The 20,000-nt window shown below is 40.9% G+C and overlaps 1 protein-coding gene across 9 annotated transcripts in view; it reads left to right on the plus strand.

The window, feature by feature from the left end:
* Positions 1 to 20,000, plus strand: part of SYT7 (synaptotagmin 7) — a 107,472-nt gene that overhangs the window by 41,574 nt on the left and 45,898 nt on the right. The window lies entirely within an intron of this gene.

Consider the following 20,000-nt stretch of genomic DNA (forward strand, 5'->3'; position numbering starts at 1 on the left):
ATATATATATATATATATATATATATATATATATATATATATATATATATATATATATATATATATATTTTTTTTTTTGAGGCTCATGGAAGCGCAAGGTGACAGTGTATGAACCGACAGTAGGGGAGCGGGGAAATTCTTCCATAATGAGTAAGGGAATGAACAAGCAGGAAAGAAGGAGAGAGACGAGAGAAGAAAACGCTGCAAGCTGCTACTCAGAGGATTGGGTTAGGTAGGCAGGGTTAATAGGGGTAATAAAGAGGAAGGGGATTGACGTGAAATGATGGTTCACCGCCTGCTTAAAAGCTCTGGAAGGAAGAGGTAGGATAGCACATTTTCTCAAAGGCAGTTTCACATACACTACAGGAGAAGCAAGGAACAGCAGTCGGGGTGTGCAGTGAGCCTAAATTTTGGTAGTTAAAGAGAGGAGGTTACTGGAAGAACTGAAGTTGTTGGGAGAGCTCAGAGGCTAGAGGGAGGAGAGGAGGTAAAAAATAAATAGAGAAAGAGAGAGAGAGAGGCCACCAACCTGCTAGTGATGTGAGAGTAGCACGCACCTTGTGCTTCGGACTCATCACGGTAGATTCCACCGCAAAGTTGTGCACACATTTTCCGGTTTACGTCAAAACACCACTTTCCTTGCTCCTTTGACATAATCTACAAATAATAGTGTTTTGACACGATAAATATAGTCAGTTCAAGACACATTTCATGCTTGTGCTGATTTTACAAAAAAAAAAGAGAACGATTTGTTCTGTTAAACGTTAATAAAACAAACAAAACTGGAAGGGCACTCGGTATTGCGCATACCTCCGCCATTTAATGCCTGATCCACGAGAACATATCGGGCCAATACATTTTTGAGATATCGTGCTATATATCGGTTTAGCATTATCTATCAATGGTGAGGAATCACTTAAATTATCAGATCCAGATCCGGATGTTCACCAAAATCTAATCAGCTTGTCCTTGTCACACACCCAACCTGTCCACAACGTTTTGAGATATCCTGCACACAAACAGACAGAAAGGGCTGAAAACATAACCTCCTTCACCTTCAGCGGTGGAGGTAATAAATAATTGGGCAGGATGTAATACCTGCGTTATACAATAGGGCCACCACCTTGGCCGTATAATGCAGGTGGTTGCACAATAGCTTCACAAAAACAGATTTTGATCTAAAAAAAATCTACATTTGAATTTTCATAATGATGTTTTCTTTTTTTTTTTCGTGAAAGACTTGTCTTTTGCAGATTTACTCTTTTACTTTTACTCTTCGTATTCTTTGTTTTTATGTAGCACAAGGCTGCGGGGTAGCATCATTGGCAGAGGGTGCATCTGTGCCACAGTGCTAGTTCGGGCAGGAATTTGCAAACTGTTCAGGGTGCCAGCGGTAGCTCGCTTACTCTTTGCAAAGCACACGGTGGGATATTTAACGTCCACTAACGAATGCTGGCATATGGGATTCCGATTTAACATCCATCCTAGGGACAGCACGCACATTGATAAATCACACCAGGATGACAGTTTCTGCCTGGGTCAGGATTCAACCGCAGCCTAGATAGCTTACAAGCGAGTGTGCGTACCTGTATGCCATCCTGTGGGCCACTCTTACTTGAAGGAGGTGCTATATAACTTACATCTTAACATTGTATTGTTTTCCCATGAGCACTTTTGTTCATTTCACGGTGATTTGCTGATCTTGGAATTCTGGGAATGTGAGGACACGCTTACAAATTGGGAGTGTGAAGTGAAATACAATGGACGTAGAAATCTTGGACCTGTGGAGCTCAAGCCTGGATGTGGATGAAAACATTTGAATCGTATTCACGATATTTAATTGTCATTATTATAATGGGGGTGAGCTTTAATTGCATACGGAGGAAATAGACTTGTAAATAGATCTGGCAGGGCTGGAGCCGGTTCGGGCAGGGACTTGCACTGTAATTGCAGTGAAACCCTTCCAAATTGGAAGCGGAAAGGTGTGATTTAGTCACGGGATGTGCACAAGGACTTTACAATCCCACACCCACGTACAACCGCTCACTCCCACATCCACATACAACCACCCACTGCCACCTTCCTCGCCCTCCACCCTTCCTCCAGACTCTTTGGTCAGCACGTTCTCTGATATTTCTCGAGAAACTTGTGATTTGTGCGAAGGGGCCTTCAAAGAGAAGCTCACATTTGCTGCAGTGTTTCTAAGAGGGCTTTATCAAAGAGTGTTATGGCATAATACTTTATTTTAGGAAAGTAATAATGCCTTACTTACTGAAATAGTTCAGCACTGGTGTGTGTGTGTGTGTTTCAGTGAGAGTACGTGTTTGTTGGTGGACGTGTTATATTTGAGGTAAGATGTGCATGATGTAATGTATTATCAAATAATAGAATGTGTTATGGGAGTTGTAGCTATGTGATAATACATTAAATCCTCTCGCGAGTAAAGTTTAATTTGTAATGTCGCATTGATTGGTCGACTGACTGCCTGGACACAACTGAGGTTGTGGGTCTGCTGATGTACAGTAGGTCATCTGTTGTGTGGATCCGTGACTGAGGTTATGGATCTGCCGTTTGGAGAGGTTCTGGGCTGAAAGGATCGAAACCTCGAGGAAGAACGGTTGCCAGCTGATGATCCGTGTGGTTGGGAAACCATTCAATGACTTACGGGTTAAGGTTCTTACTTTGGGTAAGGGAACTGTGCTTTGAGATTTACAATTTAAATAAAGTTGAATGTAGGATGTTGTGACATTAACATAATTAATAGGAATCTTTTAAATTACAGGGTGTTTCAAAAAAGAGTGATGCAACTTTAAATGTTTATTTACAGATTAACAGAAACCTCAGGAAACTGAACCAAACATTTCTTGAAAGATTATGACATGGTTATTTTCTATCACTGATTGCTGTTGCAGTAAGTCACTGCTCGAGTTAGTGAGAGCCCAAGGTCTGAAATTGGAATTTACGCAAAATCCTCATAATTGACGTTCTCAATGTGTGCCCCTCCGTGGTTCAGACAGGCATTGATCCTGACTCCAAAGTTCTGTCCAGCTTTCCTGTAGGTCTCATGTGGCTCTGCCTGGAGGTAGTCTGACACCTCCTGCTTCAGATCATCCAGTGTGGCAGGGCGGTTGGCGTAGACAGAGCCCTTGGCAGCCCTCAGAACCAGTAATCCAGATGGTTCAAGTGTGGGCTATGGGGGTGCCCAGTCATGAGCGGTACCCAGGACAACGAGGCAATTTCTGAAGAGCTGCCACAGGAAAGTGATGGTGTCACCAGCTGCATGCGGGGGTGCACCATCCTGTATGAACCAGGTCATGCTGAGCTGGTTTGGGGTGACCTTTTGGGCTAGATCATTATGGAACTTCTGGAGCATGGCTCGGTAGCGCTCACCATTGATCGTCACCATTGATCGTCACCATCCTGCTGTTGTCAATCTCAAACCAGTAAGACCCTAGCATTCCCCATCTGATGTTGAAGGTGCAGAAGCATGTGACCTTAGGCCCTTTCAGGTTCCTCTCGGTGATCTCAGGTTGTTCTGCTCCCCAGAAATTGTTTTTGTGGTTGTTGATGGCACCGTTCAAGTGGAAATGGGCTTCATTACTGAAACATATCATATCAAGTCTCTTTGTCATGTCATCTTGGCTCAATTTATGCCTAATGGAGATGATGTATGGGAAAAGTTTCATTTCTTTTGTGAGGATATGTCAGACTGATGTTGGTTTGATGCCTAGCTCCCGGGAGCGCTGGCGGTGTGTGTGTGTGTGTGTGTGTGTGTGTGTGTGTGTGTGTGTGTGTGTGTGTGTGTGTGTGTGTGTGTGTGTGTGTGTGTGTGTGTGTGTGTGTGTGTGTGTGTGTGTGTGTGTGTGTGTGTGTGTGTGTGTGTTTCCATGATTAATCTGGTGTGGATGCATTTGTCGCATCACTTAATGCAAAACAAACAGGTTAACATTCATAGGAGAGGATGAGTGTGGCCAAACCTGCCATTCCCAGGATTAACCGATCAGAGATTCGCTGTTTTGTGAGGGGTATGAAATTGTCATGAAGGAAGTGGTTTTGTCCACAAGAGCTTGTTATTGTCTGTGTTCGGAAAGTCACAGTTGTTTAAGCTTTTCTGTTGTGTGTGCGGTCATCACCACTGTGCATGCATTGTGTGCCTGCTCTTAACTATCCTCCTGACGGGAGGGAGTAGTCGGTGGTGCCGCTCGGTGCTTTTTCGGTGAGGAAGAAGAAAACTGATATTGTTTTCACACTGTCAAATCGAAGGCCTTTCTGATCACAATTTATAACAAACAGTCAATACTCGTGTTTCTCCCAGAAAGGATGAAATGCAATTGCTAGACTGTTCTCAACGCTCGTGGAGAAGTGAGTTGTACACATGAGAACACTCCAATTTAAATTGGAGTGTTTACTCATCATCATCATCATCATCATCCATTGACTGTACTCTGGACCAGAACATCGATTTTGATAAAGCGGTTCCCTTGGCTCAGTTCCACCTCTGACTCCATCGCAGGACGTTATGATTAAATTTCTCCAAACATCTAGACTCATGGAAGAGTGAGGGAACATTGGAAGAAGGCGACGTACGTTGCGGAAATTTGGGCAGCAAGCAGACTCAGCAAACAAAGTTCTGGCAAAAATTTAAAATTTGGTAAGAGTACCGGCACGTAATGCCATATCCTTTTCATAAGGCACCGTGGAATCTTTAATGACCCACAAGCAAATGCTAGCAGACGGGACACCAAGCCTAATGTCGCTCCAAAGATTGGCACACTCATTGACGCAACACCTTGCCTGCGAAGCACCACCCCCAGGGCTCCAAGACCTAACCAAGAACAATATGGAACAAGAGGGAGAGAGAGATTGCAATTTCATGATTCAGGGTTGTAGAATATACCGCTGTGGGCAAGAAGCATTCCTTTTCTCCAGGTCTTCAGGAATCTTCAGATATCAGTTCAACACTGCCTCCTTGTGTTCATATCAGATGGTTTCCTTGCATTGTCCCGATTGAATTACCAGGTGAAAGGTTTTTATTACTTTTCCATCAGTCACCGTTTTATAATCTGTATCGATGCATATAACCTTTCTTTCGGAGTACGTTTACAGTTATAATCTGTTTGTTGTTTCTTTCTTTTCTTTCTTTGAACTTGTGTTTGCTTGTAAAGACTTTTCGCTTGAGGTTCAATGCAGCCATCTTCAATCCTCAGTTGCGTACAAGAGATTTATGAAAAACGTCTCACTTTGTTTACTTTTTTCCACCGTCTTTGTATCTGCAATCCTATCATTAAAGTAAGTTAACAGTGTGTCAATGGCCTGGTCAACCCTCCTGAAAGCATGGCCTTTCTCCAAATCTCCTCGTTCTCGTGGCTAAATAATTGGTCCCAGAAGTTACGTGACGTTATGCTCCACTTATTGGGGTAGAACCTCCTTTAAGTGGGTATCAAAAGCTGGAATGACACGCTCCCAGTGCCCAATGTATCAGTCTTCTTTTCCAATTAGGATCATGTCTTGAGAACCACGTTAAATGTTAAGAAACAAAGAACAAACCGATGCTGAGGAACATTTTCAGGTGTTCTGTATCACATGTTTGCTCAAATGGCTATTTTAAGGAAGTTCACTTCACCCCAGACAAGCCTCCAATTGTTGATCATTTGTTGAGATAATTCCCAGTGTCTGTTTCAGTTTCTCTGCAAAGTCGTTTCCTTGATCACTCCAGTCGCTCCGACTATCACTGGTGGAACGTCGATTTTTCTTCAGTTCCTAGGTGTTCTTTAATTCCTTCTTCACATCCTGGGACTTAATCACTTTGTTTTTTATAACTTCTGAATTATTGAGACCAAAGTCATTGGGTCCTGATACTTCAAAAAGCAATAAAGTCCTTTATTATTATTATTATTATTATTATTATTATTATTATTATTATATCCTGATTTCTGCTACTTCCTGTGTGTTGGATGTTTTCTTGTTATTTTTATCTTTCTTTTATTTTGTTTTGATTTATCCTTATCTTTATCTAAACATCCCTTAGCCCCTTACCTCAAGTGGCTTTATGCCTTGTTTGGGCCGATTTCCATTAAAAGTAAGTAAATAAAAATTTTTTATTATTATTATTTTTGACAACAATATCGAGTTGCAATTCTTTGTTTTTATTGTTCATGCGAGATGGAATGATCAGTTCACATGTTCGTGTTATGTCGTCGTTACCCGTGCATGTGACGTGAAAAGCAGGATTAAGCAATTGGTTCACTTTGTCTGTCTGTCTGTCTATGAATGTCAATTTATGATCAAGGAACAACTTGATTTCAATTGAACGTTTTATTTTGAACACGAATCGGAACATGATTCGAAAAATGAACGTGCAGTTTAGCAGTATTTTGTCTCCGAATTCATCTTGATCACACGTGCATAGAGAGAAGTGAGATAATTTTTTTTAATTTCTGACCGGTTTTACCGGAGGGGACTATAGGTTTGCTCTCCGTCTGTCCGTCCATCCCTCCGCCACACCCCACCCTTTAACATATTTAACTGAAACTTGTTACATTACTCCTGGCTCTGGGGGGGGGGGGGTGTTTGTGTACATGACTCTTTTAGAGCATTTCCCTAATTTTTTTTTTGTTCTATATGCCAAGACCTTCAAAAAAAGTTTGGGTAACACCTCCAGATCAAGTACATTTTCTCTGTCGGGTCCATCTTGGATTCGCAGTTGGCTACCAGCAAACCATAATTGAACCAAAATGCCCGTATTGGGTTTAGATGGAATAAATCATTGTTAAGCATCCATAAATTATTAATTTTGATTAACTTCAATTACTTCTGCATTGCTTAACACATTTTAGCATGATTTATTCTCTTAAAACTTGATTCACAGCAGAAAATGACCATATTTTACTTAATTTTAGTCAAAAATAGCTTTCAACTTGAAAGTAGCTCAAACTTTGATGGTCTCTGAATGACTTAATATTGTAAGTAGAGCTATAAAATTTGGCCAAAAGTTTCATTATTAAGTTCTCTGAGCAATTCAATTTTCATATTCTCACAATGGGGCTACTTGTGATGACCACAGAGCTCATTGTAAACCAAAGTCACCCCTACCCACAAATGGCCACTTTTGCGGTATTTCATCAAATGATGATATCTCCTTAATTAAGTGCCATGGAAAGTTGATTTTTTTTTCTACTAAATATAGGTTATTGACCCCAAGGAATTCATTGATAAAATTTTTGTAGTTTTTGGAGTTGATCTACTTCGCATAATTCCAAAATTGCTGCCAAAATATTGAAAAAAAGCTCATTGTAAACCAAAGTCACCCCTACCCCCAAATGGCCACTTTTACGGTATTTCATCAAATGATGATATCTGCTCAACTAAATGGCATGGGAAGTTGATTTTTGGTACTACATGTATATATAGGTTTTTGACCACAAGAAATTCATTGATTACATTTTTGGAGTTTTTGGAGTTGATCTACTTATTAATAATTCCAAAATTGCTGCCAAAATATTGAAAATTCTGAATGCAGAACAATATTCAAGATGAAACTCCAACTTAATATCCTTCCCACTCCCTCTAGCCTATCTATTAAAACAAGTCAAACGCAATATCAGCGAAAAAAATACCATCTAAGATGGCCAACTACAAGATTACCTCTGCTCTGAAATTGAAGTCGTTGCCCCATCGCATGATGCCTTTGTTCAACATGTACATCACGCTCATCATCAAGTCATTATATGGAAATCGGCCACTCAATCAGACCCTCCGAACTTGGATCCCATCAAGTGTGGATGGCAAGAAGGTGAGGACGGTGCGACGTTGTGTCCAACCACACTTACACCTGATGTGTCTGCTGCACCAGTCACCATTCTGCAGCTGATCAAGTGTGGATGCTCCACCAGCCGGCCATGTTCCACCGGGAGGTGTGGTTGTGTGGCAACACAGATGTCATGTTCGATGTTCGGCAGTTGTAATGCTGGATCAGACTGTGGTAACGAACAGACAAGGGCAATAGCTGCTAATCACGACGACGATGACGAAGATTGAACATAATGTAGAACATTGCATCGTTAACAAAGTTAATATTGGTTTGCTTAAAAATAAGAGGTAATTTCAAAATCATACACATGTACATACTTACTTTAACACATAACCCAAAGTCATAGTCAACCATCCACATGTATCCGGATATATTTGTGTAAAAATCGTATTCCAATATAATCATCAATTCATTGATCATTGCAAGTAAGTTACTTCAGCCGTCATTGACTATTATTGTTCGTAGTATTAATATTTGAGGGTTCATCAAATTCAATTTCTTACTCGAAGTGATCAGTGGAACTGCAAAATAGCCATTTTTAATATTAAAATGGTAGCCATCTTAAAAATATGAGACGGGTCTCATATATATATATATATATATATATATATATATATATATATATATATATATATATATATATATATATATATATATATATATATATATATATATATATATATATATATATATACACCTTCAATTTTATCATTATCGGATTCCTTGACAATGAAAACATAGTAGTGGACACCAAAATTGTGTGTGGAAGTGCATTAGAAGTGAAGATATAGCCCAAAACAGAATTTATCGAAAGTCGGTGGGGGCCATTTTGTTTTTCGCCTCTAAAAAAAATTCCTCAAGGGTGCGAGTCTGGCACCCGGCTGATTCTGATTCAGGATAGCTCAGAGATGATGAATCAACCAAAAAAACTTCAAAATGATGCCACAACATGCTTTTTCACATTTCCGCTGGACTATACGGTTTGACACGGAAAATTGGACAAAAACACGAACAGTAACACAGGAGTGAAACTAGAAGGACACTCGGTAGAGCGCATACCTCCGCCACGCAATGACTGATCCACGAGAACATATTGGGCCCAATACATTTTTGAAATATCCTGCTATACATCGTTTTTGGCCCCATCTCTCAATGGTTTAGAATCACTTAAAAAAATTAAACAATTCTCGTATCCAGATCCGGATGCAGATCTTCAGCAAAATCAAATCAACTCGTCGTGGTCACACACCCAACATGTCCACCAACTTTCATCCGAATCTGTCCACAACTTTTTGAGATATCCTGCACACAGACAGACAGACAGACAGACAAACAAACTGACAGAAAGGGGTGAAAACATAACCTCCTTCACCTTTGGTGAAGCTGAAGTCCGGGAAACTTAGCTTTGATGAGCTGGAGGGAGGAACTGCTTGAACCAGCGTCACACGCGAAGGGACCCGCAACGGAGTGTTGAGAAAGAAAAAAAGTTAACTGTTTCCTTGTTATGCCATCCAGCTTGTGATTAAAAGGTTTGGCAGCCTGGTTAAAACGTTCTGCCAATGTTTTAAACATGTTGCGCAACGAAGCAAGGACATTTAAGAATCAGCACCTTGGGTTTGGTGTTTATTTCCATGAACCTTTACACTACGTCGTCATTTCGGAGGAATTGCTACACTGAGATCAATGTTTTTTCTTTTTCCATGCCTATTTCTGATTGCTCCTTGCAGAAGTGAGAAGATGCTTCTCTTTCAGAGTCATTGTGTGAAAGTGCAAATGTCCCAGATCAGAATTCGGACTAACAAGACGTTTTCTCTTTACCAGTTCCACAGGACAGCGATTAACGCTTAACATTCCATTTGTTCTGCACATGAGAAGATATGTGCTCGATGTACCCATTTGATACAGATATGTTCATCACCAATCAGAGCAAAGATAGCATACTTAGAAGGGTGTGCAGTGGTTTGGAATATGGTCGACCACTTAAAGAGGAGTCCAATCTCTTTTTTTTTTTCTAGTTCATCGATTAATTGCTTTGGATGTTGAAAAGAGATCATATTCAGCAGCATTATCTACATCTAAGTAACATACAGTATCTGACCAGCATTGCACATTGATTGTGTGGACACAGAAAAGCCAGTTTTCCTCTGGAAAGTTGAACCATTTGCCCAGATAAGCAACAGCACAATTCAGAAATCCTCTTCTTTAGACTAAATTTGCCATATTCTTGCCTTGGTGAAGCATTCATCAAATTAATCTTCCTTCCTTTTGGTCAGCTTATCTCTTTAGAAATATTGTTCTGTATATTTCAGTGGTGGTGTAATTTCTTTCTATTTTTTTTTAACTGTTTCTATAAATATTCAGAATTAGCTTATACACCCGTCAAAGATTGGTGATGGGTTCATATGGGATTTGAAAGGAAGGGATGGTCATAGAACAACATCAACAACAACAACAACCCCGTGACCATTGGGCTTGAAGCTCTGTCCACCAGCATGCATCTGCTCAGTGACTGCATTGAGAAAAATCTATACACTGTATATATAATAGCTAGGTTATTGCTATGTGTCTGTCCCACCAACAAACATGGAAACGGTCCTGGGAGATAAAAGCAATAGAAGAAAATGTACACACACACATATATATATATATATATATATATATATATATATATATATATATATATATATATATATATATATATATATATATATATGCATATATATGCATATATATGTATATGCATATATATGCATATATGTATATATGCATATATATGCATATATATATGCATATATATGCATATATATGCATCTATATATATATACATATATATATATGCATATATATATGCATATATATGCATACATATATATATATGCATATATATATATATATATATATATGTACATTTACACATATATTAAGTAAAGGTTGCTTCAAATGAATCCAAACCTACTTGAAAATTGTCATTTTTTTTTCAATCAGCCAAACAAATTGAACCTGGGCGGTGTATAGGCAATAAACCACTGGCTCGATCGCTCCTAAAAAATAAAATCTTTGCTGTTAAAAAATATACAACCATCCATTTTTGAGCTCTTTCAACCAGCGCAAAAGTAAAAGGCTTCCTTTAACAAAATTTTTTTATATCGTGGTATTTTTACCACGGGCTTCTGGTAGTTCGACTTTAGACAAGGCCAATTGTCATAAAAGGAGAAATTGTAGGTTAAGTCTGGATTCTGTAAACAGAAATGTAAGACATTGTTAATTATGCCTGCAATGTCTGGTTACGATGAACAAAGCAATGAGGGGAGAGATTGGAAACTGGACAGAGAAAGAGACAGACGCTGTCGTTTTATTTATATCGCAGATACGGTCGGTATTTGTTTTTGCAGAAATGGAGATACACTTGCACTTTGTCCCGTCTGTCATCATCTTGCAGTGTCTGTATTTTCTTGCAGCTGCAGCACTTTTTTGGGGTCTGCTTTGGACATTTGTCTTTATTCCTGATGAAATGAGAATTCATTGCATTCCGTTGCAACATGCTAGCGGAGGCTGGATTCGAGGCAGCACCCTCTAATATCTCTCCATTGCACATCCAGAAAATGAAAGAATTTCTTCAGTTTCAATTCTTTTTTTAGATATTGAAGAAAAAAAAAATGATATGCTTTCAGAACTACATCTTCAACATCCACCGAGAGTTCATCTATACTCAATAGCATGCTTGACAGCATTGTGCACAATGCGTGTGCATGGCAATTTCCTTGCAGCAGATCCAATTTCTTTTGTGCAGATCAGAGTACACAGAATGATGAACGGCAGAGTTGGCATTTGTTTTATCTGCAGTGGAAGTTCCAACTGAGTCCAAAGACAATCCCAAACTGTCCAGTGAGCTTGGGATGCAGTTTGCTCACCCAGCTACAGATTCCTAGAGATTTTCAACAAAATCTATCATTCTGTTCAATAAACCTTCATGCATAAAAAAAAAAAAAAAAAAACTACATGATAATAGAAAGCATTTTGACATTCCCTGTTTTTGAAGCACCAGTTTGAATAGCAAATAGAAGAGACTACACATCCCTCAATGAAGTGTGTCAAACTAGACTTACAGCTTTCGGAGCAAGGGCATTCTGCACCCGTCATTTGGCTTTTGTCCGACCATGCTTGAATGGTTAAATGGATTTTGTCCGACCATGCTTGAATCGTTGAATGGCTTTTGTCTGACCATGCTTGAATCGTTAAATATGTTTTGTGTCAATTTGATACTATATATTGGAATGCTGCTGTTACTCAGGTTCTGCCTGATGGTGTAATGTACATATTAACCTGAAGGAAATGCTAAGATAAATGTCATTTCAGGGATTAATTTCATAGTTTGGGTGGAAAAGTAAAAACAATCTCACCCTTTAGAAAACACAAATGTGAGATGTTGCTGAGTAAAACTTGGAATGGATCATTAGGCTATATGGCTGCTGTCATCAGAGCCTGCTGACCTGACAGCCTAAAACATGAGAAGTCTGAGTTGGCAATATGTAACAATATGAAACAGGTGGCAACCTTGATTCATTTTGATACACGATCCGATGTACCGTACTCTCTGTTACAGAGCATTGGTTCTGCCGGAGCAGTTTCTTGGCCGAGGGTCATGCTGGGCGGTTTTCCATCCCTCTCCCAGCAGTGGTGATTTGCAGGAATTTATAATTTGTTCATTATGCCTGTGATGGCTCGCCTACTCTTCACGGAGGACATGGGATCTTCAATGTCCACTAAGTAATGCCGGCAGACGGGATGCCAAGTTTAACGTCCATCCGAGGGACGGCACACACAATGCTGAATTGCCCTGGCTGTGAAACACCGGAATGACAATTTATCGCTGGGTTGGGATTCTAACAGGTTCGACAGCTTCGAGGCGAGTGTGTGTACCTCTTGTCCATTATGTCAGCCCTCATTATGATATGATGTTTCATAATAGAAGTAGAGCTCGAAAGCTCCTGCACGAGCTTTCACTGAAGTATTTTAGAAACCTATAAGAGAAAACGTCTGTTCAACTACAGAGTTCATGGAACACGCTACCCCGCGCAGTGTTCAAGTATATACAGGAGGGCCTCGCTGTTCGTGGAGGTGTACCGCAATTCTGCAAACTCAGGGGGTAATGGGGAAACGGGTTCGATACTAAAACTTAAAAATTTGTTAAAACTGTACCCTTAATTAACATGTTTGTGCATTGTTTTTGTGCTATTTGTTTTCATTAATAAAACAGTTATTACAAACACAAAAGAAACTTATTTTCCTGTATTAAGAACATAAAATAAAGTTAATTTTCTTGAGTCATTATTATTATTATTATTATTACTCTCATTATTATTATTATTTCATATGCAGCCTGTGGTTGCTAGTTGCATCATTGCTGGGAGCATGGCTGTGCCGCTGATGCAGTGCCCCTTGTTTCCAGTAAGGTGGTGCTCATTTTGCCGATCTCAGAAGGATGACAGGCTGAGTCAACCCACCTGGTGTTGTTTAATGGAACGATGGCCTCAAATTCAAGAACCTTAACCTTTAAGCCAACACCTGGCATCCTGTATGAAGAACATAAAATAAAGTTTATTTTTTAATGTTATTAAGATCATGAAGCTTACCTTTATTAATTATAATAATGATGATGATGATGATAAACTTGATCCAATAATGTGATGGCGATGTTGATGATGGCTATGACAAAGACGAGTTGATGGAGAGGATGGGTACCTACCCATAATGGCAGCCTCCTCTTTACCTTGAAAAACATTCCACGCCCTCTTACACTATATATCGATATCTTGCATGGTTTTTAGAAGTATTATGAAGGCGATTTTGTTTTCTACAGTCTTCAAGTATACTTACTATAATTCACGGACCATTGTTTGCGTGTTTGTTTGTCGCGCAACTCCGACTATTCTGGGCCGATTACATCCAGATTTTCTACATCGGAACAGCATGACCAAAATTAATGTAGAGGGGTGTTTTTACCTTTCCCGGTGGTCTTGGTGGAGGATGGGGGTGGTAATCGTATTCTCCATGTAAATGTGTATCGTGTCGTGCCGCCTCCAGTTGGGGGTATTACAAGTATTCACCATTTACAGTACAGTATTCCTGTCCCCACGTTTTCCAGTCGCCCATCGGGCGGGTACTCTGCTGATATAATTCAATTTAAGTAAAGATTTAAAGAGGTTTAAAGGTGTACAAATAAATTAATTCTTGGTTTTACTGCCTTTTTCTCCAGCGGCTATTACACCATCTTATTTAACACGTTACATTAGTTATTCATGCCTGTTGTTTGTGTCCTTTATGATGTCCTTAAAAACAGTAAGTTTCCTGTTTGGAATGATTTTCTATTTTGTTTGACTGCCTGACAAAGTAAAAAAATCTCACCGGCATCCGAAGGAAGTGGTTCAGTTTGGCATTTTTGACATGAAATAGGCAAAGCTTAGAAACGAATGAAACCCTTTAGAAACACCCTTTATAACCCCTTCGACTTACCCTTTAGAAACACCCTTTATAACCCCTTCGACTTACCCTTTAGAAACACCCTTTATAACCCCTTCGACTTACCCTTTAGAAACACCCTTTATAACCCTTTAGAATGAAACACGGTGGGTTAGAAAGGTTCTTTTTCTTCATTTTTGACTGATGGACGGATGGAAGGAAAGACATTCCCAAATATTTGAAGCGGCTTCACCGCTTCAAAATGATTTCACTCCTCTGAGCGCGTGTGCGATCAGGACGAATTCAGAGCCAATTTCCGGTGAAATGAAACACTCGTCTTCACATTGACGTTCCGAATCGTGTTCACCATATAACATTCGATCTAAATAAGTTGTTCCTCGATCATCAACTGATAATACAGATGGACGGAGAGTACATGAACCAATAGCTTAACCCCACTTTTTGCTTCGCATACACGGGGTAACAACCGGAACATTATCTTTTCAAGTACTGCATTTATTTAAGTGCATGCAACGCCTGGCTGCCCCCAGGTATAGCCAACGATGCCTGACCCAATCTGGTTAACTGCCTCCTTCGACTACCTGGGCTTGGGTTTACATTATTTCTCAGGCGAGGGTGTAGAGCAACCATTGATGTAGAGTCGTGGACCCCTCGTAGATCAGGGTGGGAGTTTAGAATTTGGCCAGGGGACTGGTACCCAAGGCCTGCTCATTTTGGAAGGTACTATGTATTGTCGGTATGCGTCAATGACAATTTATATCACACTTGATTAATTTTATGTTTGTTTGGAAGGTTGATTTACCAAGCTTGTTATGACTGTTGCTGACTGTATACATCAGACCATACAGCACAACTTTCTTGAAATACAAAGGTCACTGCTTATAGACAAGATGAACAAGAGTAGTACAACGGTTTGTTTCTACCTGCAGCCTCAATCCACGTGAAAACCGAGCTTGTCGACCGTCTCCTCCTTTGACCGAATCAACATCCTTTAGGATGAACGATTGAAAATGCATATTATATTTATTTATTCATTGTGTCATCCTGTCCTTGTTCTCCACTTCTTACTGCCGTCTATGTGAGAGCCTCCTTGTTCTTTCTTGCCACCAAAAATACAGCAGCAAACACAGTTTGGTTGAGGAATGATGGACAATGCTGTGGCTGCGACCTTTATATGTTTCTATTTTGCATTCCAATCTCTTTTGCTATTTCCGTCTGTGCTCCTTAATTTGTTGAACTTGATAAATTTTAATGCTGAATGATGACTTGGCTTGCATTAGTCCCTTTATCAGCTGTTTTGTTTTGTTCAAGAGGACATTGTTCGAAATGACAATCGCTTGTGATCCGATCATTGTGATGGACATTCGGGATTGCATCATTTCCAGGGGGATCTCATGTTTTTTCCCCTCGTCAGAGGACATATGGTATTACATTTAGGTCTCTCTGTCTGTCTGTCTGTCTCTGTCCACACATCATATGCTCAAGTAGGCCAAAAACGCCACCTGCTGGGAGCCAGTATCAGACGTTATCTTCTTTCCACTGAATACCTCGAAAAGGTACACACGATTAGAATGGGGGTATATCTACAAAGTACGTACTTTTAGAATTGGGGGGGGGGGTGTTTCTGAAGTACGTACTTTTAGAATACGAGTATGTTTATAAAATGCATGTATTAAGAACATGAGTGCATCGATAAAGTACATATAATTGGAATGTGTATACGTCTCGAAAGTACGGAACGTGACTACTTTAGCCTGGGTTTGAATCCAGACTCAGCTATAAACTGTCATCTTGGTGTTTCACAGGCAGGTGATTCATCAATGTGTGTGCCGTCCCTTGGATGGACGTTAAACTGGGCGTCTGATCCGCAAGCATGCGTTGGTGGATGTTAAAGGCCCCCATGGTGTCCTTTGCAGAGAGTAGGTGAGCTATCACCAGCACCCTAAACAAATTACAAAATCCTGTCTTAAATAGCAGAAGGCACTGCAACAGTGGCACAACCGTGCCCTCGGCCAATGATGCTGCCCCGCAGCCTAGTCCTGCATATGAACGAGGAAGAATCAGTTACCCAAAGATGTGATCAGGTGCAGCTGAGATTTTATATCGTGGGCCGATGACTGGAGAGCATGGCAATGTCTGATTAAAATCCCAGCTGCACCTGCGTTTATCCTTCGGTGAAGTGATGATGTGATGCAATATTTCTTGCAAGCATTGATGTATATTTCACTCAACATCTCAGCATTGTATTGGTTAAATAAATAACATCTTATTGCATGAACCCAAAATTCCTTTTGAAGCAATCGTTCCAAGCTCGTACAGATGCACACTTTTGCATGGCCATGCGCCTGATGCAAACTGCCTATTCCGGTACGATCAGAATGCGACTGGTGGATAACACGGCCTGAGCCTGTGGAGATCCATTTCCTTGTACTTGTATGAAAAGTTTTTGTTGGAAGAAAAGCCTCCGAAGAAAGGGGCACTTTGGAACAGAGTGGGTGTCTGAGCTCCTGACATCAGGACATTTGCTTGCGGAGAGCCTCACTGGAGTGTGTATTCACAGAATGGAAGCACAGCATCCACATGCAGTGCAAGCTGTTTGTTTTCAACATACAACTTCCTTCTCTCCTGCTTTTTCATACAATTGTTGTTTCATATCTATTTCACTGCAATTATAATGGTTGCAGAGGCCATCAAATTCATTCTCTCTCTCTCTCTCTCTCTCTCTCTCTCTCTCTCTCTCTCTCTCTCTCTCTCTCTCTCTCTCTCTCTCTCTCTCTCTCTCTCTCTCTCTCTCTCTCTCTCTCTCTCTCTCTCTCTCTCTCTCTCTCTCTCTCTCTCTCTCTCTCTCTCTCTCTCTCTCTCTCTCTCTCTCTCTCTCTCTCTCTCTCTCTCTCTCTCTCTCTCTCTCTCTCTCTCTCTCTCTCTCTCTCTCTCTCTCTCTCTCTCTCTCTCTCTCTCTCTCTCTCTCTCTCTCTCTCTCTCTCTCTCTCTCTCTCTCTCTCTCTCTCTCTCTCTCTCTCTCTCTCTCTCTCTCTCTCTCTCTCTCTCTCTCTCTCTCTCTCTCTCTCTCTCTCTCTCTCTCTCTCTCTCTCTCTCTCTCTCTCTCTCTCTCTCTCTCTCTCTCTCTCTCTCTCTCTCTCTCTCTCTCTCTCTCTCTCTCTCTCTCTCTCTCTCTCTCTCTCTCTCTCTCTCTCTCTCTCTCTCTCTCTCTCTCTCTCTCTCTCTCTCTCTCTCTCTCTCTCTCTCTCTCTCTCTCTCTCTCTCTCTCTCTCTCTCTCTCTCTCTCTCTCTCTCTCTCTCTCTCTCTCTCTCTCTCTCTCTCTCTCTCTCTCTCTCTCTCTCTCTCTCTCTCTCTCTCTCTCTCTCTCTCTCTCTGTTATCTGCTTTGCCAGGAGATAATTAACGAAGCAATATGGGGCCATTACCCCTCGTTAGGTATGACTCACCCTTTGTGTTCGCCTACTCCCGCTACCGCCCCCAAACCCCCATGTTATCTGTCATATTTAGCTGATATGAATACGGTTTGCAATGAATTGAAATGTCTGCTTTCCAGCTGCTGCATCTTGTTGTTTTTTTTCTTCCTGTAGTTCCTTTTTTTGAATACAAAATCGAGGCTTGTGAAAGAGTGAGAACACAGAACAAAACAGAACAGAAAGGACACAGTGGAAAAGAGGGAAACAAATCAACTGGAGGGCAGAGGGATACAATAGAGGGACACTTGGAGGAAGAATGGGTGATGGGAAAAATGAGAGCCAAGAGAGGCGGAGGATTGTACAGGGGGTGAACAAGCTGGATACTGGCACAAATGTAGCAAGAATGGCTCTGAGAGAAGAGGAAGGAAAAACCACAGAGGAGTCAGCAATGGAAAGAGAGAGAGACAGAGACAGAGACAGAGACAGAGACACACAATAACTTGAAAAGGAAGGGTGGGCTTTGTGAAGGGCAATGGGGGTATTAACGATCATGAGTATGGATAGGGGGTGACTTGAGGAGAAGGTGAAAAGCAATATTGGAGAGAAGAATGAGACTGAACAGACTGAGGAAATTGGTTCCACAAATGAGAAAAGAAAGGAACAAATGAGTGGAAGTGAAGAGTGAGGATGGATTTTTGGAGTTTCACAAGATTGAGGTTGTTGCCAGACCACGTGCGGCCTGCAGAAACCTGGGGAGGCAGAGCTCGGAAAGGGCAGAGGGTACAAGCCCAGAAAGAAGGTGGTAGAAGACAAAAGATGCCACCGTTCCGTCTGCGATGCGGGAGTAACAGGCCCAGAGATTCAGCTTCATCGCCGACATCGCGGACATTCCAATGATTTTGAGGGACTTGGTCTCCGTGGCACCAAGATGTAAAAGGTGGGAAAGATGGGTGCCAGCTCAAAAGGGAGAGCAGTACTTCATCAAGCTGCAGAGGAAGACCTTGTAAATTGTTAGAAGCTCTGATTTGTCAAGGAAAGACTTGGCATAATGGAGGATGCCCAAACAGCGGCTGGCTTTGGAGGCCGATCTGGATATGTTGTTTTCCCAAGGCAGGTCATATGGCTGATGTTGAGGACCAAACTTTAGAGGGTTTGAACTTGTTCAAGAGGTTTGTTAAGGAAGTAAATGGGAGGGTTCTCCAGGAGGTCCTTATCCTCATACCAACACACAATGACATTCTCATTCAATTATTATTATATTGTATACAGCCTGCGGCTGCTGGTTGCGTCTTTGCTGGGAGTGTGGCTGCATCACTGATGCGGTTCTCCCTGTTTGCAGGAAGCTGGAACTCATTTTACTGACCTCGGAAGGATAACAGCCTGAGTCAACCCACCTGGTGTTATTTAACTGAATGACAGGGGCTCAAACTCAAGACCCTAAGATCATAAGTCAGCCAGCCACCTCAACCGTGAAGCCAACGCCAGGCTTCCTCATTAAATGATGTCTGATTTTCTGAAATTAGCAAGACAAACAACACACCTCTGAAAAAACTGTGCAGTAACACCATGGCACATGTTTCTAATCAAATCAAAGAATAAAGAATTTCAAAGAATAAAGGATTTGTTGTTAGTGAGTGCATATTGTACTGGGATTGAATTCTTAATGAATCCTACTCATTGCATCAAATACTATTGCTTGGCTCTTCTGCTAATGCAGAGTGCTTCCACACATTCAGGCAGGAATTTGTAATTTATTCATCATGCCGGCGACAACTCGACTCCTCTTCACGAAACCATGGAATCCATCCACCAACTAAATCCAGCAAACGACACCCAGCTTGACCTCCATCCATGAGGGACGACGCACACAACAATGTACATGGCCCTACATGAGAAACACTAGGGCGACAGTGTTGTTTATAGCTGGGCTAAGATTCTAACCCAGGCGAGACAGCTCAAAGGTGAGACTAACACAAGACAAATACCTTGGAATTATTGTATTACAAACCATTAATCATAATAATATTAATTAGTGTTATTGATTTATTAATTTTAATGAGAGCAGTTTTAAACCATGATGTGAGAAGTTGAGGTTCTAGGATGATTGCGTTGCCAAGGAAACCACATCAGGACCATTTAAGCAGATTCAAAATAAGGACCTTCTGGATCACTCGTCAAGTGACGTGGCCAGTATGAATCAGGTGCCGTGTGACGCTAATTAGAACTTTCAGGCCGCTCGTTGACGAACAATTAAGCAGAGGATATAATTAAAAGCCATAAAAGCCAGAAGGTGGGTG

Source organism: Eptatretus burgeri, chromosome 14 (assembly GCF_056783735.1).
Source record: "Eptatretus burgeri isolate ZD-2024b chromosome 14, Ebu_testis_v1, whole genome shotgun sequence".
Taxonomy (NCBI): Eukaryota; Metazoa; Chordata; class Myxini; order Myxiniformes; family Myxinidae; genus Eptatretus; species Eptatretus burgeri.